Raw genomic sequence first — 26068 nt, forward strand, 5'->3', positions numbered from 1 at the left:
TAGCACGTAAGCAGCAGCAGAGCAGTCCCTGAGCCCCCCTTCTTAGGTGCTAAAAGTTCACAGGTTAGGGGGCGCAAATTACGTGCCTTGCCCCGGGTGCTGACAACCCACCCTACGCCACTGACCAGTATACCTGATCATCCGACCGCAAGCTTTGTTCCAGCAACATGATTGGGGTATGTGCTCTTATATGCAGCTTGTGTCTTTCCATATTGAGCTCTGCTAGTTTGCTGTGTTTTTTGCCATCACAAATAGTATCAATATTCCTATGATGCCTTTCCTTTTCAGCAATAATTCTAAGGTCAGACCTCCTCTGTAACTCAAAACATGCAACCTGTAGATTTTTTTAAGTGTCCCCTATGGAGATTTTGTAAGGGTAAAAGTTTGTCGCCATTCCATGAGCAAGCGCAATTTTGAAGCGTGACATGTTGGGTATCAATTTACTCGGCGTAATATTATCTTTCAGCGCAATTTTGAAGCGTGACATGTTGGGTATCAATTTACTCGGCGTAATATTATCTTTCACAATATAAAAGAAAATTGGGCTAACTTTACTGTTGTCTTATTTTTTAATTAAAAAAAGTCTAATTTTTTCCAAAAAAGTGTGCTTGTAAGACTGCTGAGCAAATACAGTGTGCCATTTTATTCTCTAGGGCAGTGTTCTTAACCTTGTTGGAGGTACTGACCTCCACCAGTTTCATATGTGCATTCACTGAACCCTTCTTAATTGGAAAAATAAAATATGATTTTTTCAAATTCAAAACATAGGTATATGTTTATACATAGGTATATTTTTATACATAGGTGCACAAAATGAACAAAACCATTAAAGAACAAAACCATTAAGAACAAAGAACAAAACCATTAAATATTAAAACATGATTTTCACACAAAGCTTTCTTAGCAATAACAGGGCACGTTACCATTTGTTGAGAGCGTTGTTGTTCTGAAGAGTTGCTGTTGAACCTGGCTCTGCTGAATTTCAATGATTTCATCAAGGTATTCATCATTGACATCTGTTGTCTCAACACTAAACGTGAACGGCTGTCTCACCCATGCTGGATATGACTCTCTTGTAGGGAAGTATCCGTCGAGAGACTTTGCAAGCGAATCTAAGTGCGTGGCAATTGCTTGCTTCAGTTCTGGGGGTACAGAAATGTCTCCGATTCCAGATACATCTTCGATCTTACTTACACAGTCGTCTAGCAGGGGAAAGTTTGCAAAGTTATCTTTCTCTATTTGTCGTTTCCATAACGGTAGCTTTTTTTGAAAAGCCTTCAGGTTTTCTTCCGCTTCGATGATGTTGACTCTACCGCCCTGCATCTGTTGATTGAGATGATTGAGAGCTGCGAAGATATCAGCCATGTACGCTAAAATGAGAATGAACTCAGAATTTTTGAAGCAATCTGCATGACAATGTTGGTGCTCTTGCAAAAACAGGGCTAATTCCACACGCACGGCAAAAACACGATTCAGCACCTGTCCCCGGGATAACCACCGAACGTTAGAATGGTACAGAAGTACCTCGAATTCAGACCCCCTTTCTTTACACAGCTCCCTGAAGATGCGTTGCCTAAGAGCACTATTTTGCACATAGTTCACGCATTACACTACGAATTTTAATACTTCTGCCAGTTTTGGAGGCAAGGTTTTTGTTGCCAACGCATGCCTGTGCAGAATACAATGCGTAACAATGATGTGTGATGCATCGGCTTTCACTAGCACACCAAAACCAGACTTTCTTCCCTTTCTTCTTTGAAGAAGTCATCCACAAGTTTCTTCACATCGGCTGCCTTAGTTGTTGTTGTAAGAGGCTTACAAAATAAAAAATCTTCCTTTATCACGTCGTCTTTCACATAGCGCACGAATACTGCAAGCTGGCTTAGATTGGAAATGTCTGTGGTCTCGTCGTGTTGAAGGCTGAATTTTGCAGGGCTTGAAATCAGATCTGCAACTACTTGAGCCAAGATGTCTTTGCTCATGTCCTCTATTCTGTTGCTGATGGTGTCATTTGAAAGAGGAATTTGGGATAACTTAACTTCAGCCGCTTTTCCCAGCATGATATTCGCCATCATCAACACAGCTGGTTTTATGAGTGTTTCAGCAATGGTGTGTGGTTTGCCCTGCTTTGCGATCAGGTAAGCAACTTCGTACGATGCTGTGAGGATTGGTTTGTAGTTGGGGGGATCCCACACCATTTGTTTTGTGAACATTTTTAGTCGGCAACTCTTTTTTACATTAAGCTGGAAAATGGCGGCCAGCCTCCCGGCCCGCTCCTTAGCGACCGGCTATATACAGTGAATGTAAAAAAAACCCCCTCAAATCGCGTCAAAATTACGGTAAAAACGCAGTACTTGAGTTTTGGATGCGAGTTCATTGAAGTCTATTAAATGCAAAACGCTGCACTTTGTGGGAAAAAAAGTCCTCCCTGACCCTTTCCAAAAATGCAGAGGCACAAAATGCATTGATGTGAATGGGTTCCATAGGAACCCATGTAAAATAAAATTCTCTGCATTTCTGCAAAATGCAAAAAGCATCAAAAGATGCATTTGTGCGAATCAAGCCTAAGGTATAAATACTTAAAGGTTAAGTTCACCTTTGGAATGTGTTGTAAGTTATTCCTGCGCTACCGTGGGAGAGAGATATAAACAAAGGAACAGCTGCAAGCACCGAATGGGGTCAAACGAGGCCCATAAATAAATGAGGTAAATGCTGCCATCAAATAAAAAATATAGGCTGCCAGCTACATGTATGATACGATGAAGTATAAAAGTACATAATAGAGGGCAGTCCCAAGTACATGTACAATATCTAAAGGACAGTGCGAAAGGGATAATGTGCAAAAACATAAATGATCACATTTTATATTAAACTCTAATGTGCAGACCTGGACGTAAATATAAGTCCCTATATGTGCAAAAAAACAATAAATTTGCAAAGACCACAAAAATGATATAATATAAAACAGCAAGCTATTTGTGCAAATAAATCATAAAATCATGAGTGATAATGATGCAGTATGTGCAGCTCTTAGGCATAAAGTGCAAATGAATGTGCAAACCACAGCAATAAATAAAATTTCCTGTGAACCGTGCAAAATCGCATAGAAAGTGCAAGGTGGTGTGTGATATACACACTCCAATCACATCGCAATCAAAAAGGTGCCATTGTAATAAGTCAATCAAATTAAATCTAAAACAATCCAAAAAAAGTCCAAGAAACAAACAAACATGTGCACCAGTGAAACTGGAAATGCTAAAACGTTCAGTGGTGATAATCCTTCTAATGCCCCGTACACACGGTCGGACTTTGTTCGGACATTCCGACAACAAAATCCTAGGATTTTTTCCGACGGATGTTGGCTCAAACTTGTCTTGCATACACATGGTCACACAAAGTTGTCGGAAAATCCGATCATTCTGAACGCGCTGACGTAAAACACGTATGTCAGGACTATAAACGCGGCAGTGGCCAATAGCTTTCATCTCTTTATTTATTCTGAGCATGTGTGGCACTTTGTCCGTCGGATTTGTGTACACACGATCGGAATTTTCGACAACGGATTTTGTTGTCGGAAAATTTTATATCCTGCTCTCAAACTTCGTGTGTCGGAAAATCCGATGGAAAATGTGTGATGGAGCCTACACACGGTCGGAATTTCCGACAACAAGGTCCTATCACACATTTTCCGTCGGGAAATCCGACCGTGTGTACAGGGCATTAGATAAAAAACAGTCCAATGTGCAAATAACAGAGTGAGGTGCCTATAGACTATTTAAAGACATCACTTTGCCTTCCCTTTATCCCCTGATAAAGTCACGTGATTGGTGACATCACGCGTAGGGACGGGATAGGCACTCTACACTGACACCGACTGAGGTTGACGAGCTCGCTGCTCGTAGGAGATAGATGTTATGCTTGATTGCTTAATGTGAGTACATACTTTTGACTTTAATATAATTCATTTTTGCTGGAAATACTACACTATCTGGTACCCCTCTGTTCTCTTATCATCTGTTCCACTAACATTGAGGTACCAAGACAAAGAAAGCACCTACTCTGGTCCAGGGATCCCAAGGAGAGATAACCCCCACCTGCATTCGCCTTTATGCGGTTTTCCCATTACCGCAAGGTAAGGGGCCACTGCTCACTTGAGTGTGTTTTATGCACGAAGAGGATATACACTCTCCCTTCTTTGGCACCTCACTCTATTTTGCACATTGGACTGTTTTTTATCTAAGAAGGATTATCACCACTGAACGTTTTAACATTTCCAGTTTCACTGGTGCACATGTTTGTTTGTTTCTTGGACTTTTTTTGGATTGTTTTAGATTTAATTTGATTGACTTATTACAATGGCACCTTTTTGATTGCAAAGTGATTGGAGTGTGTATGTCACACACCACCTTGCACTTTCTATGCGACTTTGCACGGTTCACAGGAAATTTTATTTATTGCTGTGGTTTGCACATTCATTTGCACTTTATGCCTAAGAGCTGCACATACTGCTTCATTATCACTCATGATTTTATGATTTATTTGCACAACTAGTTTGCTGTTTTATATTATATCATTTTTGTGGTCTTTGCAAATTTATTGTTTTTTTGCACATATAGGGACTTATATTTACGTCCAGGTCTGCACATTTGCGTTTAATATAAAATGTGATCATTTATGTTTTTGCACATTATCCCTTTCGCACTGTCCTTTTAGATATTGTACATGTACTTGGGACTGCCTTCTACTATGTACTTTTATACTTCATCGTATCATACATGTAGCTGGCAGCCTATATTTTTTATTTGACGGCAGCATTTACCTCATACTGCTACCTGTAGCAGCATTTCTCTCACTTCATCTGGATAGCGCAGCACCCACCCCCACTTCTTTAAGTTCACCTTTAATTCAAAAATAATAAATGCACATATTTTTGCAGGTACAAATTGTGCTTTTTTTATTATTAAAACATGAGCCTGTAAAGTATTGCACCTGCAATCAGTAGATTATGGGTGCAATGCCACGCTCCTGCAGACAATACCTACAGCTCTGTGCATGTACCTCTGCACAGGCTGTCATTTTCAGAGACAGTGTAAATGAACTACAGGTGACTGATCCGCGTGCTTGCAGGTCATTTAAAACTGCAAGTCGGTCTGCCATGGTGGTAGAAGGAACTCTACATTTACAGATTCTTGTGAATGAATGATGTGGCTATGTGGGTGACAGCGAATGTGGGGAAAAGAACCTCTGCCTGCTGTCACACTGGGGAAGGGGGGTGCTAAGGAGTAGAGAGGGGCAACTAGAACCTGTTACATCCTGAATTGAGGTGCAACATGTTCTAAAAGGTGAACTTATCATTTAAGCTGGTACACATGCACACTTTTTTTTTTTGTTCAGCCCGCTGGCTTACAGATTCCTCCATCCACACAAGCGAGGTGGATGGTGGAATCCTCCATGCTGGGGCATTGTATTCTGACAGAGGGGCTCTCCGCAGTCAGAATACACTGATCAGTGCTGCAGCTATTTGGTTGCAAAGCGCTAATTGAAACAAGGTTTTCCAGCAGTCCTATTTAGCAGGAGCTGATAAAACGATCAGCTTCTTCCTAATGCCCTGTACACACAATTGGACATTGATCGGACATTCCGACAACAAAATCCATGGATTTTTTCTGACGGATGTTGGCTCAAACTTGTCTTGCATACACACGGTCACACAAAGTTGTCGGAAAATCCGATCTTTCTAAACGCGGTGACGTAAAACACGTACGTCAGGACTATAAATGGGGCAGTAGCCAATAGCTTTCATCTCTTAATTTATTCTGAGCATGCGTGGCACTTTGGGCGTCTGATTTTTGTACACACGATCGGAATTTCCAACGCATTTTGTTGTCGGAAAATTTTACAGCCTGCTCTCAAACTTTGTGTGTCGGAAATTCCGATGGAAAATGTGTGATGGAGCCCACACACGGTCAGAATTTCTGACAACAAGGTCCTATCACACATTTTCTGTTGGAAAATCCGACCGTGTGTACAGGGCATAACAGGGAGGGCTACATACATATCAAAATTTGGCTGGTCCCTACTGAACCAATTGAATTTCAATCTGTGTTTACAATCATGTGTTGACACATAAGTTATTAAAGTCCACTCTGTGAATATGTGCAAAGAAAGTCTCTTGGTGTACAATATCCTTGTGTCCTCGTATTGGTTAAGCCTTGTTACATGCACCAGGCACCAGAGTCGTAATGACGAAACACATCAGGGCAGGACCATATGGTGACCAGAAGTGACGACAGCATGCCATCAAGAGTGACAGGCACCAAACTAAGTGAGAGTGTCAGGGCGTTGGGTGAGATGCCATTGATTGTTTGGCAATCTGTCATGTACCTTGTATCAGAGCCTAATGTTAGAAGGAGACATCTCTTACAGCCCTGGCTCCGGGACCACTGGGGTTGCAAAATTGGTCGCGAGAGTAGAGATGATCCACCAGAAAGACTGGACTGTAGTAGTAGCTGGAGGCGGTGGTTACAGGTGTGGGTCAGCGACCCCTAGGCACTGGCAGGTACATGATCAGGAGCAGGCTGGAGCAGAGTGAGACAAGCCTGGTAACACAGCAGGCAGAGAGTAGTCAGCAGGCAGGCAGAGGTTGGCAACTGGAGATGTACAGGTATAGCAGGGTCAAGGCAAGCCTGGTCAGGATAGGAGAAGGCAGCAGTAGTCAAACAGAGCTGGGTCAGTATAATCACAGGCAGGTACAGGATCAGGGCTCAGGTAAAGCTGCAGATCAGACAGCACTGCACTAAAGCAGCTGCTGTCCTTTTAAGGGGTCATTGGTGTAGTGATATAATATGTGTAGTAGTATAGTAGTATCATGGGTATGATAATTATTAGTAAGTACTCTTCCACAGCAACCCAATTCTTCCAGAGAGATGCACTTTATTGACTTCCAACACAGAACAAAGTCCAAAGTCCACAGATGACAAAAAATCCGACAGAGTATATAATTCAGAGTCCCATTTTCTCTAGATTTGCGGCTTTATAGTCATACACAGACAAGACTATCCTGACTAAATGCCAGCTTGAATGTCCTCTCTGAAATACTAGTCCACTAGAAGGGAGTTTCTGCTAGGTCAACCCAAAATACTCTTTGATCTTATTGTTACCCCCTCAAGTCTAACTACCATCAATAAATACTTCTTCTATGGTCCTTTAAACAATGTACCCTTTGAAATGTTCAATTAGGTTTACAGACCATACCTCACACACCTAGGTAGACTTGCATAAGATCAACACATCAAAGGATCTTCAACTGTCCACTTGATATGTTAAAATTCATTTCTGGTCAACATGGCACTCCAATACAACATTATACATAAATCGGACAACATATTACAACATAAACCCCCACTTGGGTCGGTTCTAACTACTAGAACTGACCCATAAATTAAACAACAAAAATATTATGATTTAAGGTACTGAATGCTTTACAATGGCTCATATAAAATGTGAAGTTGAAACTGGTTACATCTCTCTTCACCAGCTTTTAAAATATCCCCATGAAACCGTTATTAGATAATATAACTTTTAGACTATGACTGGAAAAGGATTTGGTAAACGTCAGTGGCCCATATAGCTGTTAGACCTTATTATATCACATCAAGATCTTGAATATTGCACAAAGACGAGCTGATGACACAGTCCATTCTTCGGTCTGACTTCCTCACATCTCTCACCATCTCACCGAAAGTAAACTTGGTATGCTCTGGGAGCTCCAATCCACATAAGTCCAGGATTCTCTCATCTCCAGGCTCAAGCTTTTCATTTTTAAAGTTGCTTTTACACAAACATTCTCCTTATATCTTTATGGTAAGAAGAACGATCAATGTACCAGCACTCACTTTCAAGGTCAAAAGGTTTGGATACGGCAGTAAAAACTGTGCTGCAAACTATTTCCTTGCACTTGACATTCATGAGTCCATCTTGCAAGCATTTTACAATTCACATCTGCTTCTTTCCATTTCCTATTTGAACAATGATGACCGGGTTGTGTACCTGTCAAGTACCAGAATTTGTTGATTGCCAGCCACAATTTGCTTTTGTAAGCGAATGTGAGAGATGACATCACTGAGGGAGCTAGAGAGGAGGTGGAATCCTTATTGGTAGAGCTCCAAAGGGATGAAGCTAAGGGGAAAATAATACTGGGAGTATGCTATAGGCCCCCTAACCTGAAGGAGGAAGTGGAGACGGATCTCCTATCACAAATTGGATTAGCAGCAAGGAGGGGAAGTGTTATCATAATGGGGGATTTTAATTATCCAGACATAGACTGGGCGGAGGGAACCACGCATTCATTTAAGGCTCGCCAGTTCCTTAATGTCTTGCAGGACAATTTTATGGGTCAGATGGTAGACGCACCAACTAGAAATAAAACATTACTGAATCTACTGATTACCAACAATACAGACCTGATCACAGATGTGGAAATACGGGGCAATTTAGGTAACAGCGATCACAGGACAATTAGTTTCAGTATAAATCACACAAATAGGAAACATAAAGGGAATACAAAGACACTGAATTTCAAAAGAGCCAACTTCCCTAAACTACAAACCTTGCTAAAAGGCATAAATTGGGATAAAATATTAGGAACAAAGAATACGGAGGAGAGATGGGTTTGCTTTAAGAGCATATTAAATAAGGGCATTAGCCAATGTATCCCATTGGGTAATAAATTTTAAAGAGCGAACAAAAATCCTGGATGGCTTAACTCCAATGTAAAAATGCATATAAAAGCAAAGGAGAAGGCCTTCAAATAATACAAGGTTGAGGGATCATCCTCAGCATTCAGACTTTATAAAGAATGCAATAAGAAATGTAAGGGTGCTATTAGGATGGCTAAGATAGAACATGAAAGACACATAGCGGAGGAGAGCAAAAAAAATCCCAAGAAATTCTTTAAGTATGTAAACAGTAAAAAAAGGAGGACAGACCATATTGGCCCCATAAAGAATGAGGAAGGACATCTGGTTACAAAGGATGGGGAGATGGCAAAGGTATTGAATTTATTCTTCTCCTCAGTCTTCACGAGTGAATCGGGGGGCTTCAGTAACCAAAACTGCAGTGTTTATCCTCATGACACAACACAGGAAGCACCTCCATGGTTAACAGAGGACGGAATTAAAATTAGACTTGAGAAACTTAACATTAATAAATCACCGGGACCAGATGGCTTGCATCCGAGGGTACTTAGGGAACTCAGTCAGGTGATTGCCAGACCGTTGTTCCTAATTTTTACAGACAGTCTATTGACTGGAATGGTACCAGCTGATTGGAGAAAAGCCAATGTAGCACCAATATTTAAAAAGGGCCCAAAAAACATCCCTGGGAATTACAGATCAGTTAGCCTAACATCAATAGTATGTAAAATCTTGGAGGGGATGATAAGGGACTATATACAAGATTTTAGTAATAAGAACGATATCATTAGCAGTAATCAGCATGGATCGTTCTTGCCAAACCAATCTATTAACCTTCTATGAGGAGGTGAGTTGCCATCTAGATAAAGGAAGGCCCGTAGACGTGGTGTATCTGCATTTTGCAAAAGCATTTGACACAGTTCCCCATAAACGTTTACTGTACAAAATAGGGTCCGTTGGCATGGACCATAGGGTGAGTACCTGGATTGAAAACTGGCTACAAGGGCGTGTTCAGAGGGTGGTGATAAATGGGGAGTACTCAGAATGGTCAGGGGTGGGTAGTGGGGTTCCCCAGGGTTCTGTGCTGGGACCAATCCTATTTAATTTGTTTATAAACGATCTGGAGGATGGGATAAACAGTTCAATCTCTGTATTTGCAGACGATACTAAGCTAAGCAGGGCAATAACTTCTCCGTAGGATGTGGAAACCTTGCAAAAAGACCTGAACAAATTAATGGGGTGGGCGACTACATGGCAAATGAGGCTCAATGTAGAAAAATGTAAAATAATGCATTTTGGTGGCAAAAATATGAATGCAATCTATACACTGGGGGGAGAACCTCTGGGGGAATCTAGGATGGAAAAGGACCTGGGGGTCCTAGTAGATGATAGGCTCAGCAATGGCATGCAATGCCAAGCTGCTGCTAATAAGGCAAACAGAATATTGGCATGTATTAAAAGGGGGATCAACTCCAGAGATAAAACAATAATTCTCCCGCTCTACAAGACTCTGGTCCGGCCGCACCTGGAGTATGCTGTCCAGTTCTGGGCACCAGTCCTCAGGAAGGATGTACTGGAAATGGAGCGAGTACAAAGAAGGGCAACAAAGCTAATAAAGGGTCTGGAGGATCTTAGTTATGAGGAAAGGTTGCGAGCGTTGAACTTATTCTCTCTGGAGAAGAGACGCTTGAGAGGGGATATGATTTCAATTTACAAATACTGTACTGGTGACCCCACAATAGGAATAAAACTTTTTTGCAGAAGAGAGTTTAATAAGACTCGGACACTCATTACAATTAGAAGAAAAGAGGTTTAACCTTAAACTACGTAGAGGGTTCTTTACTGTAAGAGCAGTAAGGATGTGGAATTCCCTTCCACAGGCAGTGGTCTCAGCGGGGAGCATTGATAGCTTCAAGAAACTATTAGATAATCACCTGAATGACCGCAACATACAGGGATATGTAAGGTAATGCTGACACATAATCACACACATAGGTTGGACTTGATGGACGTGTGTCTTTTTTCAACCTCACCTACTATGTAACTATGTAACTATGTAACTATGTAATTTGCTGTAGGCCAACCCCTCATTGCCTTCAATAAAGCAGTTACTTGGATCATTCAGTCCACAATTACACCTGAATGGTATACCAACATATACATATAACCCCACACGATGGTTCAGATAGAATCAGCTTGACATCAGTGTTTATCAGATCTTCTATCCAGACAAAGCGGCAGTGGAAATTCTTGCCAGTATCTTCACCATGAAAGGTAGAAAGGTCTTTTTCATCCATATATGTCATAGCCTTTAGCATATTATAAACAACTGATTCAACAAAGTTTCAAATCATGACTGGAGTGATGAATTTCAATCGCCCCTCTTATAAATTTAGGAAAACCACCCAACATACTATAATTTATGCTATGCCAAGCCATTGTGCAGCATCTCACCTTAGATGTCAAATATATTGATCAATACGCATTATGTAATTTGTACAGATGTTATGAAAATTATTTTAGGTTTAAATGCTTCTCTTTGGTTTTAAGACAAAGTTCAAGAAATAAAACAAACAAAATAAAAAATGAAAAGCAAAAAAGGGAGAAAAATTAAAAATTAGGGTGTTGAAGAAAAAAGAAAAAAGGTCCATTGCTTGATGAATATTGAGAGTCCATGAATTCTTTATAATTCCTTGTGATAGTGATATATTGTCTATTCAGCGTTTCTCCCCCACTAGCCAGCAATTTCAGACTGTGCTTCTGCTATTCACATGCAAGCAAGTATCTCCGGCCATATCTGAAAGACAAAAGAACTCTCCAACAAAACTAATTAGCAAGGTCCTTAAACGTTGTTTGAAGTTAAAACAAAAGTAGTATAGTGGTATCGTGGGTATGATAATTAATTAGTAAGTACTCTTCCGCAGCAACCCAATTCTTCCAGAGAGATGCACTTTATTGACTTCCAACACAGAACAAAGTCCAAAGTCCACAGATGACAAAAAATCCAAAAAGAGTATATAATTCAGAGTCCCATTTTCTCTAGATTTGCGCCTTCATAGTCATACACAGACAAGACTACCCTGACTAAATGCCAGCTTGAATGTCCTCTCTGAAATACTAGTCCACTAGGAGGGAGTTTCTGCTAGGTCAACCCAAAATACTCTTTGATCTTATTGTTACCCCCTCAAGTCTAACTACCATCAATAAATACTTCTTCTATGGTCCTTTAAACAATGTACCCTTTGAAATGTTTAATTAGGTTTACAGACCATACCTCACACACCTAGGTAGACTTGCATAAGATCAACACATCAAAGGGTCTTCAACTGTCCCCTTGATATGTTAAAATTCAGTTGACTTGGCCAATTCAACTGAATTTCTGGTCAACATGGCACTCCAATACAACATTATACATAAATCGGCCAACATATTACAACAATTGGCACCAAGCCGAGTTAGAGCACGCATGCCTGCCGCGTGTTCCCGCACCCGCCGCTGCCCGGCCCGGCGGACTCTCAGTGAAACATGTGTGCGTATGTGCGAATGCCCAAACATCTGCCTTGCTACAGAGTATCCCTGACACAATCAAACTACTGATGTTGATGTGAACAAAGCATGTTATGACCTATGTTTGTAAGTGCATTTTAAAGAGGGAATGGTTTTAATAGAGCAAGATTGAACAGGATTACACTATGTGGAGCTTTTTTCTTATATAAGATCAGTGTCTCCAAGATTGTTCCAGTGGTTAAGCGGTACGTACTCTGTACGAGTGATTGACAGCACTTTAAACAAAGGCATGTTTAATTGATATATCTTGTGAGTGCAAACCCTGAGGGGAGAGGGACCCAGGTGGTGACAATCTGATGATTGGAGCATGTAACAACACTTAACCAACACAAGGATATTGTACACCAAGAGACTTTCTTTGCACATATTCACATGGTGGATTTCAACTTATGTGGTCAACACATGATTACCAGCCGATTGGTTGAGTCTTTGGACGGAAAGCCGTATTAGTATTTTGATCATTCTTAATGCTTTTATATGTGTTATAATTGCTGTATTTGTTATAGTGGCAGATAATTTTATTTGATGTCTAAACTGGAATAAGGTATCCAGAGGATTGTGTTTGATCCTCTGTATATTGGCGCTGAGTAGATTGTTTTCAGTTATCTAAAACATCTTTTTTAATGATTATGTATGGTAATGACTACTCAAAGTGGAGATGTCCTAAAGTTAATTCACTGATGATTGATGTGGCATTAATCTTATACAGAGCATCAAGATAAAGTTATGTGATGAAATCCCTATGTAAACTTTTTTGCTGTGGCTTACAGTTACAACCAGTAATGATCAAAATAGATGTCACACAGCATATTAGTGCATCTTGTCATATGGATTATAGAGATAAAGAAATTGTGGCAATCTGTACAGGTGCAAACAGATGGACATGTATTTGCAGAAATGAGTAAGTAGTAAGGCAGATTGTGGCAGAGTACAGAAGGACCAACATTCAAAAAAGGCTGAAGTATATTGCTGTGTTTGAAGGAGTTAGCAGGTGAGCTGGTTAGTAAACAGTCGTCTTCCTGATACTAGGAAAATAGATATACAGTATCTCACAAAAGTGAGTACACCCCTCACATTTTTGTAAATATTTTATTATCTTTTCATGTGACAACACTGAAGAAATTATACTTTGCTACAATGTAAAGTAGTGAGTGTACAGCTTGTATAACAGTATAAATTTTCTGTCCCTTCAAAATAACTCAACACACAGCCATTAATGTCTAAACCACAGGCAACAAAAGTGAGTACACCCCTAAGTGAAAATGTCCAATTTGGGCCCAATTAGCCATTTTCCCTCCCCGGTGTTATGTGATTTGTTAGTGTTACAAGGTCTCAGGTGTGAATGGGGAGCAGGTGTGTTGAATTTGGTGTTATCGCTTTCACTCTCTCATACTATTCACTGGAAGTTCAACATTGCACCTCATGGCAAAGAACTCTCTGAGGATCTGAAAAAAGAATTGTTGTTCTACATAAAGATGGCCTAGGCTATAAGATGATTGCCAAGACCCTGAAACTGAGCTGTAGCACGGTGGCAAGACCATACAGTGGTTTTAACAGGACAGGTTCCACTCAGAACAGGCCTCGCCATGGTTGGCCAAAAGTTGAGTGCACATGCTCAGCGTCATATCCAGAGGTTGTCTTTGGGAAATAGACGTATGAGTGCTGCCAGCATTGCTGCAGAGGTTGAAGGGGTGGGGGGGTCAGCCTGTCAGTGATCAGACCATACGTCGCACACTGCATCAAATTGGTCTGCATGGCTGTCGTCCCAGGAGGAAGCCTCGTCTAAAGATGATGCACAAGAAAGCCCGCAAACAGTTTTCTAAAGACAAGCAGGCTAAGGACATGGATTACTGGAACCATGTCCTGTGGTCTGATAAGACAAAGATTAACTTTTTTGGTTCAGATGGTGTCAAGCATGTGTGGTGGCAACCGGGTGAGGAGTACAAAGACAAGTGTGTCTTGCCTTCAATCAAGCATGGTAGTGGGAGTGTCGTTGTCTGGGGCTGCACGAGTGTTGCCGGCACTGGGGAGCTACAGTTCCTTGAGGGAACCATGAATGCCAACATGTACTGTGACATACAGAAGCAGAGCATGATCCCCTACCTTCGGAGACTGGGCCGCAGGGCAGTATTCCAACATAACGACCCCAAACACACCTCCAAGAAGACCACTGCTTTGCTAAAGAAGCTGAGGGTAAAGGTGAAGGACTGGCCAAGCATGTCTATAGATCCTAAACCCTGTGGGGCATCCTCAAACGGAAGATGGAGAAGAACAAGGTCTCTAACATCCACCAGCTCTGTGACGTCGTCATGGAGGAGTGGAAGAGGACTCCAGTGGCAACCTGTAAAGCTCCTGGTAAACTCAATGCCCAAGAGGGTTAAGGCAGTGCTGGGAAATAATGGTGGCCCAAAGTGTCAATATTTTGTGTGGACAATATATTAACACTTTGGGCCCAATTTGGACATTTTCACTTAGGGGTGTACTCACTTTTGTTGCCAGCGGTTTTGACATTAATAGCTGTGTGAGCTATTTTGAGGGGACAGCAAATTTACACTATTATACAAGCTGTACACTCACTACTTTACATAATGAATGCCGTTGTAAGACTCATCCACCTTACCAACCATTCAATGTCCTCCACCCCTCTCTGCCAATCCCTCCACTGGCTTCCACTCACCCAACAAATAAAATTCAAAGTACTAACAATAATTTACAAAGTCATCCATAACTCTGCCCCCAGCTACATCCCTAACCTAGTACCAAAATACCAACCAAGCCACTCTCTTCGGTCCTCCCAAGACCTCCTGCTCTCTAGCTCCCTTGTCACCTCCTCCCATGCTCGCCTCCAGGATTTCTCAAGAGCTTCTCCCACCTTTTGGAACTCCCTACCCCAATCTGTCCGACTGTCCCCTAATCTATCCATCTTTAGATGATCCCTGAAAACCCTTCTCTGAAAGCCTATCCTGCTTCTAACTAACACTGTTTTACTTCCTCCATTAACTCATCCCCCACAGCTATTACCTTTTGTATCAATTGACCCTTCCTTTTTAGATTGTAAGCTCTAATGAGCAGGGCCCTCTGATTCCTCTTGTACCAAATTTTAATGTAACTGTAATGTCTGCCATTATTTTGTTAAGCGCTGTTGCAAACTGTTGGCGCTATATAAAACCTGTACAATAATTGTAGCAAAGTGTAATTTCTTCAGTGTTGTCACATGTAAATATATAATAAAATATTTACAAAAATGTGAGGGGTGTACTCACTTTTGTGAGATGCTGTTTGTTAGCCAGTGTATGAGCATTGGAGACAGTATACTGTATAAACCCATGGAGCATCAAGCTCATAACCTGGCTGGTGAATCCAGGGTTAGGGCAGGCATATGCAATTAGCGGACCTCCAGCTGTTGCAAAATTACAAGTCCCATAATTCCTCTGCCTCTGGGTGTCCTGCTTGTGTGTGTCAGAGTCTTGCTATGCCTCATGGGACTTGTAGTTCTGCAACAGCTGGAGGTCTGCTAATTGCATATCCCTGGGTTAGGGGATCACTCTGCTGGGAGCAAACGGCATACACAGTCACTTCGTTTAGAAACCATGTAAACACTTACCCTAGCTTCACACCTATGCATTTTTTAGTGCCTTTTGCAGTTTGCAGAAATGCACTACAGTCCATTTAACATGGTTTCCTATGGTACAGGTTCACATCTATGCGTTTTTCAGCTGGTGCATTTTTGGAAAGGGTCAGGGACTTTTTGCGTGTAATAGACTTCAATGAAATCACACCAGAAATGCAAGTGTTGTGTTTGTGATGCGATTTTTGATGTGTTTTGCAGTTTTTATTTTTCAGTTTAAAACACTGTATATAGGTGGTTGCTAAGGAGGGGGCTGGGAAGCCGGCCGCCCCATCTTTAACAACCGATAAGTCATCAGCTGTCAGCGGGCTTCCCCGAGACCCCTTATATGAGTGAGTGGCCCCTCCCCCTTCTGAACCATACCAGGCCACATGCCTTTAACATGGGGGGTGGGTCCTTTTGGGCAGGGGGAGCTCTGCACCCCCCTACCCCAAAGCACCTTGCCCCCCATGTTGATGAGGACAAAGGCCTCTTCCCGACAACCCTGGCCGGTGGTTGTCGGGGTCTGCAGGTGGGGGGCTTATCGGAATCTGGAAGCCCCCTTTACAAGGGGGCTCCCAGATCCCAACCCCCCCCCATGTGAATGGATATCGGGTACATCGTGCCCCTACCCATTCACCAAAAAACTGTTAAATGTTAACAAAATACAAGAGCCAGTTTTTGACAAGTCCTTTATTAAATAAGAAGCTATCTTCTCCCAGTGTCTTCTTCCTCGCCACCGCTGTCTTCTTCCCCGCCTCCGCTGTCCTCTACATCACCGCCGGTTACCCGCTAAAAGACAAAAGCCAGTCTTGTCTTGAAGCTGTATTCTTCCAGTGTGATGTCCCCCCCTGCTGTCCGGCACCTCTTATATAGCCATGGGGCATGGGCATCCAATGGCGTCGCCTGGAGAGCCCGCCCCTTGTGACATCATGTGACAGCTGATGAAGGACACAGCGGCCGGCTTCCCGGCTCCCTCCTTAGCAAACAGCTATATACAGTGCATTTACAGTGCATTTCAAAAGAGAGGGAAAAAACGTAAAATGCATGAAAACTGCATTCAAAAACGCATAAATATGCAAAACGCACTGCAAAACATGTCTGAAAAACGCATCAAGTGCAGCCGCATTGATATATATTTATATTGTGTGTCATCTCCAGCTCACCAGACCCAGTCCTTGTTTATCTTCTAGTGCTTATCCACTGCCACTCCTGATTTTCTCCTTCTTAACATCTCCTATATGTGTACATTATGCTTCTCCCTGGTACATCCACTTATTCTCCTGATGCCGCCCAATTTCAAAAAGACTACGATTAGCTTTCCTTTAACCAGAGGCAGGAGGACGTAGTACAGGAGATGGTCAGAAACTACAGACATAGTACAGGAGATGGTCAGAGACTGCAGACATAGTACAGGAGATGATCAGAGACTGCAGACATAATACAGGAGATGGTCAGAGACTACAGACCTACTACAGGAGATGGTCAGAAAATGCAGACCTACTACAGGAGATGGTCAGAGACTGCAGACCTACTACAGGAGATGGTCAGAAAATGCAGATCTACTACAGGAGACTGCAGACATAGTACAGGAGACCATCAGAGACTGTGGAAATACTACATGAGATGGTAAGAGACTGCAGAAATACTACAGTAGATTGTTAGAGACCGCAGACATACTACAGGAGATAAGACATGGCAAACATATTACTGGAGATCAAGAGAGACAATGATTATGTATGCCACAAATAAAAGCATTAAGAACGATCAAAATACTAATTGTGGCACTCTGTCCAAAGTCTCAACAATTGGCCGGTAATCATATAAGTTATTAAAGTCCACCATGTGAATATGTGCAAAGAAAGTCTCTTGGTGTACAATATCCTTGTGTTGGTTAAGTGTTGTTACATGCACCAATCATCAGATTGTCACCACTTTGTTCACATCAACATCAGTAGTTTGATTACCGAACATTCAATATTGTTTCCGGGGCGCGCGGTACGCTCCCTGTACGAGTGATTGACGGCATTTAAACAAAGGTGTGTTTAAAACAGAAGTATGGGTTTCTTTTTTTTTCCATATTCACACTTACCTAGGTGGATGCTGCATCTGTCCCCTGGCACCTCTGCACTGAGAACCAAGCGATTGAACACAGCCGATCACTCGGTTTTCAGAGCTCCATGAGTTGTAGACTGTCACAGCTCTCTGCTCATCTCCCTCCGTGCTCATTGGAGTGCTGAACTGTGGAGGGGGGCGGAGCGGGCCGTCTCTAGCTCTCAGCGGCTCGCTGAGAGGCTGAGATGGGTGTCAGTCACAGGCACCTGGCGGATCCAGACTTCCATTGTCGGCATGACGCAGTGCCCGGACTGACTTCTGTGATGTCATCAGAGAGCGGACTTCAGGTCCCAGGAGTGCAAAATGAATTTCACTACTGTGATCCATAGGAGAAGCCCAGCCAAACGAGCTTTGGCTGGACTTCTCCTTTAATTGATATCTCTGGTGAGTGCAAACCCTGAGGGGTGAGGGACTCACGTGGTGACAATCTGGTAATTGGTGCATGTAACAACGCATGACCAATACGGGAATATAAGGACATTGTACACCAAGAGACGTTCTTTGCATGTATTTACAGGGTGGACTTTAATAACTTTATGTAGTCAAGACATGATTACCGGCCAATTGTTGAGAATACACCTCCAAGACGACCACTGCCTTGCTAAAGAAGCTGAGGGAAAGGTGCTAGACTGGCCAAGCATGTCTCCAGGCCTAAACCCTATTGAGCATCTGTGGGGCATCCTCAAATGGAAGGTGGAAGAGCACTAATTCTCTAACATCCACCAACTCTGTGATGTCGTCATGGAGGAGTGGAAGAGGACTCCAGTGGCAACCTATGAAGCTCTGGTGAACTCCATGCTCAAGAGGGTGAAGACAGTGCTGGAAAATGATGGTGGCCACACAAAATATTGACACTTTTGGCCCAATTTGGACATTTTCACTTAGGGGTGTACTCACTTTTGTTGTCAGTGGTTTAGACATTAATGGCTGTGTGTTGAGTTATTTTGAGGGGGTAGCAAAGGTACATTGTTATATAAGCTGTACACTCCCTACTTTACATTGTAGCAAAGTGTCATTTCTTCAGTGTTGTCACATGAAAAGATATAATAAAATATTTACAAAAATGTGAGGGGTGTACTCACTTTTGTGAGATACTGTATATGTTAGCCACTGTATGAGCATTGGAGAAAGTATACTGTATAAACCCATGGAGCATCAAGTGCATAGCCTGGAAACCTGGCTGGTGAATCAAGGTTTAAAGGGATCCCTCTGCTAGGAGCAAACAGTGGCTGGGTGAGCTGACATAACAAGAGTCAGGAGGCATACACAGTTACTCTGTTTAGAAACCGTGTAAACACTTGATGTGTGTCATCTCCAGCTCACCAGACCCAGTTCTTGTTCATCTTTTAGTGCTAGTCCACACTGACACTCCGGGTTTCCTCCTTCTTAACACCTCTATATGTGTACATTCTGCTTCTCCCGGGTACCTCCGCTTATTCTCCTGATGCTGCCCAGTTTCAAAAAGACCACAATTAGCTTTCCATCATCCAGTGGCAGGAGGCATGGCCGGGCCTGATCCTCAAAGGCTGGCCACACCTCTTTCCTTTATTCCTGCCCAATAACTGCCTTTCGCCTCACAGAATGCTACGCTTCAGGGGTGTTACATAGGAGTGAGTGACCAATAGCTAAGCTGCCCCAGTAATCACTGCTGGGCGGGGTGGAGGTAGAGATCTGTACTCACATGGATGTGTTTACAGATAACAATCCTGTCCGGCCCAGCAGCCTAATTTAGAGGGGGGGGGGGCAGAAGGGAGGGCAAGGGATAACCTAGGAGGGGCAGTAGCGACACCACTGCTGATGAAGCTGATCTAAAAGCGATTCTATCTCCTCATTTCTAGTTTGTAAAATGGAGCTATCTTCCGACTAGTCTCTTTTTAGAAATGGCATCAGGTTGGCAAACCCATTGCACAGAAACCACAGAGTAGGCCATGACTCCAGAAGAAGAAGGGTATTCCCTTTATTGCAGGGATAGAGAGGGTAAAAAAGGGGGAGGGGTATGCCTATATATGAAGAATAATGTACAAGTGAATGTGAGAGATGACATCAATAAGGGAGCTAGGGAGGAGGTAGAATCCTTATGGGTAGCACTCCAAAGGGATGAAGCTAAGTGAAAAATAATACTGGGAGTATGCTATAGATCCCCTAACCTGAGGGAGGAGGGGGAGACGGACCTCCTATCACAATTTGGATTAGCAGAAAAGATGGGAAGTGTTATCATGATGGGGGATTTTATTTATCCAGACAGACTGTTCAGAGGGAACCATGCTTTCGTCTAAGACTTGCAAAAAACCTAAATGCCTTGCAGGACAATTTCATGGTCAGATGGTAGAAGCACCAACTGGAAACAAGGCGTTACTGGATCTATTGATTACCAACAATACAGAGCTGATCACGGATGTGGCAATACGTGGCAATTAAGGAAACAGCTATCGCGGGCTTCAGTATAAATCACACAAATAGGAAACACAAGGGGAACATAAAGACAATGAATTTCAAAAGAGCCAACTTCCCTAAACTACAAACCTTGCTAGAAGGTATAAATTGGGTTAAAATCTTAGAAACAAAGAACATGGAGGAGAGATGAGGTTTGCTTTAAGAGCATATTAAATAAGGGCATTAGCCAGTGCATCCCATTGGGAAATTTTAAAAGAGCGAACAAAAGTCCTGGATGGCTTAACTCTAATGTAAAAATGCATATAAAAGCAAAGGAGAAGGCCATCAAAAAATACAAGGCTGAGGGATCATCCCTCAGCCCTGTATTGTAGGGAATAAAAGGGACAGGCGTGGCACGTTTCTGCCTTTTGGTGGGACGCCATTAAAGTTCTGCCTGCAGGGAGCTGTGGGTGTGCGATTGGAAGACTGCGGCCTGTTGGCGCGGAGTGGAATTGTGTGGCCTCTAAGGAATTCCGGAACACAGTGTGCTGGATCAGCGTGTGGACAGATAGGAGGGCTCAAGGTAACTCAAAAGTTTCCTGCATTGCAGTCGCCAACCATCGGAAGGAGCGGAGCGGTGTGGCGGTGTAGCGGGACTAAGATATCAGAAGTGGAGCAGTACAAGCATCTGGGCCTTGTGTGGTGAGCAGGCACTTGCCCAGATTGATGTAATAATTCGTTACTGTGCAAATAGGTCCCAGACGTCTGGTGAGACCTGTAGTCCGACAGAAGTGGTTTCACTTATTCATAGACTGTGTGCAGCGAAATCTCAGAGTTCGTTTTCTCTGTACTACAGAGCTAATTTTGAGTTGCATGTTTCAGTAAGGAAGAAGTTCTACAGGTGCTTTATATAACTAAGCACACAGTTATCTACACATCACCTTTACTATAATTTGCACTCACTTGTTTCCTGGATTACAAATACTGCAGTTTAATAAGCTAGCCGAAGAGGAAGAAGACAAGAGATTTTACTATTCACTATAAAGTGAATGTGTTCAATGTAAGGGATCTACCATATTGAATACAGGTCCCACTTTGTGCCTGTCTGCATATGCTCCTCAAGTGACCAGTGAGTTTTGGTTTCCACCTGCATCTTAATTGTTACTACTTTCACTCTTTGTATTGGGTTACCGCTGTGTTTAAAGCGGATGTGCACTCGCGATTTTTTTTTTTTTACACTTAAAAATTTCCATCTTTCAAATGTCAGATAGATATAGATAGATAGATATAGATATATATATATATATATATATAGATATAAAATATAGATATATATATATATAGATATATATAGATATATCACTCTTGCTTATCTATCTATATATGCACCTTTGTTATGGCAACATAGAAAATTTAATATTGAAGCTATGTACTAAATAATTATTTTTTTAGACACAAATCTATAACCTATTGCACTTGAACTTTTGTCAGCTATGTATGTGTTTTTATATATAAATCTAACTTCAAAAATGATTTTTATATTTATCTATATGCTTGTTTGTGTCTATATACAGTATCATGAAAATATCTAGATACCCCTCACATTTGTCTGAATATTTTATTACATCTGTTCATAAAAGTGACTATAGCCATACTTTACATTGTCCAATTTGGGCCCAAAGTGTCAATATTGACTGTGGGTACCATTTTTTATAATCACTAATTCACAGACTGGAGTCCTCTTCCACTGATCCATGATGTAATTGCATGGCCGGTGGATGTTAGAGACCTTACGTTCTTTCAACTTGTGTTTCTGGATTAAACACACATGTTCAATAGGGTTTAGGTCTGGAGACATGCTTGGCCAGTCCATCACCTTTACCCTCAGCTTCTGTAGCAAGACAGTGGTGGTCTTGGAGGTGTGTTAGGGGTTGTTATCATGTTAGAATACTGCCCTGTGGCCCAGTCTCCAAAGACAGGGGATCATGCTCGGCTTCAGTATGTCACAGTACATGTTGGCATTCATGGTTCCCTCAAAGAACTGTACCACACTAGTGACATCAGCACTCGAGCAGCCTGAGACCATGACACTCCCACCACCATGCTTGATAGTAATCTAGATATAAATAAATAAAGTTTATCTTCGTCTCATCAGACCACAGGAACTTTCCACTAATCTATGTCCTTGGTCTGCTTATCTGCTTATTTTCATCAAACAGTTTGCATGCTTTTTTGGCCATCTTGAACATGCATTTATTTATATCACTTTATATATTTTCATAAAATATATTTAAAACTATTAACTGAAGATTTTAATATTTCAATTGAAATGGTAAGTAAATTTAAAAAAAAAATATTTTACCTATTTATCTATATAATAAATAAATTTATTTATTTAAATTTTTATTTTACATTTATTTTTAGGACAAAACTCCAGTATCCACAGGATCGTTGTCCGAAAATTATAATTCGATGACTCAAGAGGAAAGAGTAATTAATATTGTATATTTTTTCTAAATATCCACACTTCTTTTTTCTCTCTGTCTATATTCCAAAATATGTATATACATTTATATTATTCATATATTCTATTATTGTGTATGTGAGTTAGGATATATATATATATATATATATATATATATATATATATATATATATATATATATAAATTTTTTTTTTTTTTTTTAATATATAGACTGACACACAGAGAGAGATTATTATTAAGATGTATGTATATATTTGTATCATATATATATATATATATATATATATATATATATATATATATATATATATATATATATATATATACACACACACACACACACACACACACACACACACACACACACACACACACACACACACACACACACATATATCTCGATATGTCATCTTTTTTATCTTTATTTTTTAAATTTTTAAATTATTTTTTTTAATTATATATTTGATTTTTGGGTATAAATTAATGTGTGTGTGTGTGTGTGTGTGTGTGTGTGTGTGTATATATATTTATATATATATATATATATATATATATATATATATATATATATATATATAATTTTTTTTTTTTTTGTATGTTTTTTTATTTAGAGAAATATTATAATAAAGCAACTTTTGGCGAGGTATCCTGCGCCTGAAACAGATCGTGCCTTTCCAAGGAATCCGACCATGCCCTCTTCAAGTATTGGTTCATCGGACTCACAATCGCAAGATACACCTGATGACAGAAGAGGTAAAATACACTGGTGTATGTGTCAGTGCTGTATAAAAATGCCAACCCAAGTAGAATCCGTGTGTTGTCAAGAGGTCGAAGAGGTCAAAGGCTGTATCCCTGAGGGAAAAAAATGCATAACGGAAGCAGATATGTTCTGTTCTCAAATTTCGACTGAGCAACATGTTAGATTGATGTTTACAATGATGCATCTCGAGGGCCTATCTGTTGTAGATGCAGACAATAACTGGTAATATAATTATTTTAACAATTATTTAGAGTTGTTTTTGAAGAAAAAAAAATCATCCTTGTGATTATACGAATTTTAGATAAATATGTAGTTATTTACATTTTTTTTTTTTTTTAAACAGGCGATTGAGGAAAACTGCATACCGTGCTTTCATAGCTTGGATCTATGGATTTTTAGGGAGGGGGAACAGAAGGGTGATACCATCAAGTTTTTCCTGATCCTAAAGGCTCTATGTAGGTTTCCTTTGTTCTGACGACTATGATGCATCAGAGATGGCATTTCATTAAAGCTGTATTTGAAATTATTATTATCCTAAGAAATTGTTTTTTTTTTTTATATTGTAGATTTTGTTTTATTATTTTTTTTTTTTTAATTAAAGTTGAATAAAAATTTAATTCTTAATACAAACACAAATGTTAATCCTTTTTTTTAATGTACTTTAATATAGTTAAAAGAAAAAAAAATAATATATTAAACATTATATAATAAAAACAAAGTTACAAAGTAACCAAAAATTACAATAGATTTTTTTCAATATTTTAGATAATTATAGATTTTAAAAAGAGATTTTATACATACGACCATTTATGGTTTAATTATCAACTGTTGGAAAGCGTGTCATATGTTCTTTCACTGTAATCCTTGTTTCCGGTCATTTCAAGTGGAGCTATATTTTTGGGCATTTCCGGGTTTTTTGGTTTCCACGAACTAGTTATGGTGCCTTCTACCATGGAAATCACGTTAGAAAGCATTATTTTTGCATGTTCATTATCCATTTTCTGGAAAACATTTCGCACAATCCATTTTTTTTCTGCCTCTTGGAAATTCCAAGTTTTTACGTTCTACCAAAACTTCCTCACCGCTAGCATCTTTTTTTTTGTCAGAGCAGGTTTACATATCACATTATGATTGTGGGTTAATGCCTCCAATTTTGTTCCGGCATCCATTGAATCAAAGCGATAATTAATTTGTTTAGGACGATATTTTAGAATCATACTGTGATACGTTTCTATAGCACCAGTCTGACCAAAAAAAGTAAGATGTTTCATGTCCTTTTCCAATTTGGGATCCAAAACAATTGTGGACAATGCATGAAATGCAGGTATCTGTTGGATTAACCAGGGAACATTTGGAGCATCCACATCAATCTCATCATGCAAGCATTTGTGCTCTATATCGCCAATTTTCCATACATGGACATTTACTATATGATGTAGTACAGATTGCCAAAGTTCTTTAAAAACGTCCTTGTTTCCTTGGCAAGCTCTACTACACCAATAGAAATGGTTTAGTATGGATCCAATCCATGGCAAAATTGGACTATACAATTTTTTTTTTTTTTTTAATTTGCACCAATTTTCTTTTTAAATTTTTCACATAATGCCAAATGTCAAATTCATGATTTATATTTTCATATTTTTCAGTTGTTAATAATTTTTGTATGCCAGTGTGTAATGTCCTGTACACATGGTAAGATTTTCCGACGTAAAAAGTACGATCGGATTGTGTTGTTGGAAATTCCGATCGTGTGTGGGCTCCATCGGACTTTTTCAGTCGGAATTTCCGACACACAAAGTTTGAGAGCAGGCTATAAAATTTTCTGACAACAAAATCCAATCAGTTAAATTCCGATCGTGTGTACACAAATCCGACGCACAAAGTGCCACGCATGCTCAGAATAAATTAAGAGACGAAAACTATTGGCTACTGCCCCATTTATAGTCCCGTGTTTTACGTCACCGCGTTCAGAACGATCTGATTTTCCGACAACTTTGTGCGACCGTGTGTATGCAAGACAAGTTTGAGCCAACATCCGTCGGAAAAAATCCATGGATTTTGTTGTCGGAATGTCCAATCAACGTCCGATCGTGTGTACAGGGCATTAGTGGAGTATTTGGCAGAAAAGCCAGGGCTGTCACATTGGCCATCCCCTACAAGAAACAATGGCTTTCCTGGCAATTCTTTTATCACTTTGCCATTGTTTTCTTGCCAACTATAGTCAATAGCTTTAAAAATGTATCGGTTTTGTGCTCTATTGTATGATGTTTGTCCAAATATCTCGATTCTGCAAAGTTCGAACATTTCTCTAACTTTTGTATAGCTACCTCCACTTTCACAAATGGCCCAAGACAGCAAAATGTTACCAGCTGGATAGTTTTTGATTTTTGGCTGGCTTTTCCATAGCTTCATATGATGTGCAGCAGAGCACGTCGAATAGACAGAAACCATAGTTCCAATTATTTGTT

The sequence above is a fragment of the Aquarana catesbeiana genome, linkage group LG09, assembly GCF_042186555.1.
Source record: "Aquarana catesbeiana isolate 2022-GZ linkage group LG09, ASM4218655v1, whole genome shotgun sequence".
Classification (NCBI taxonomy): domain Eukaryota; kingdom Metazoa; phylum Chordata; class Amphibia; order Anura; family Ranidae; genus Aquarana; species Aquarana catesbeiana.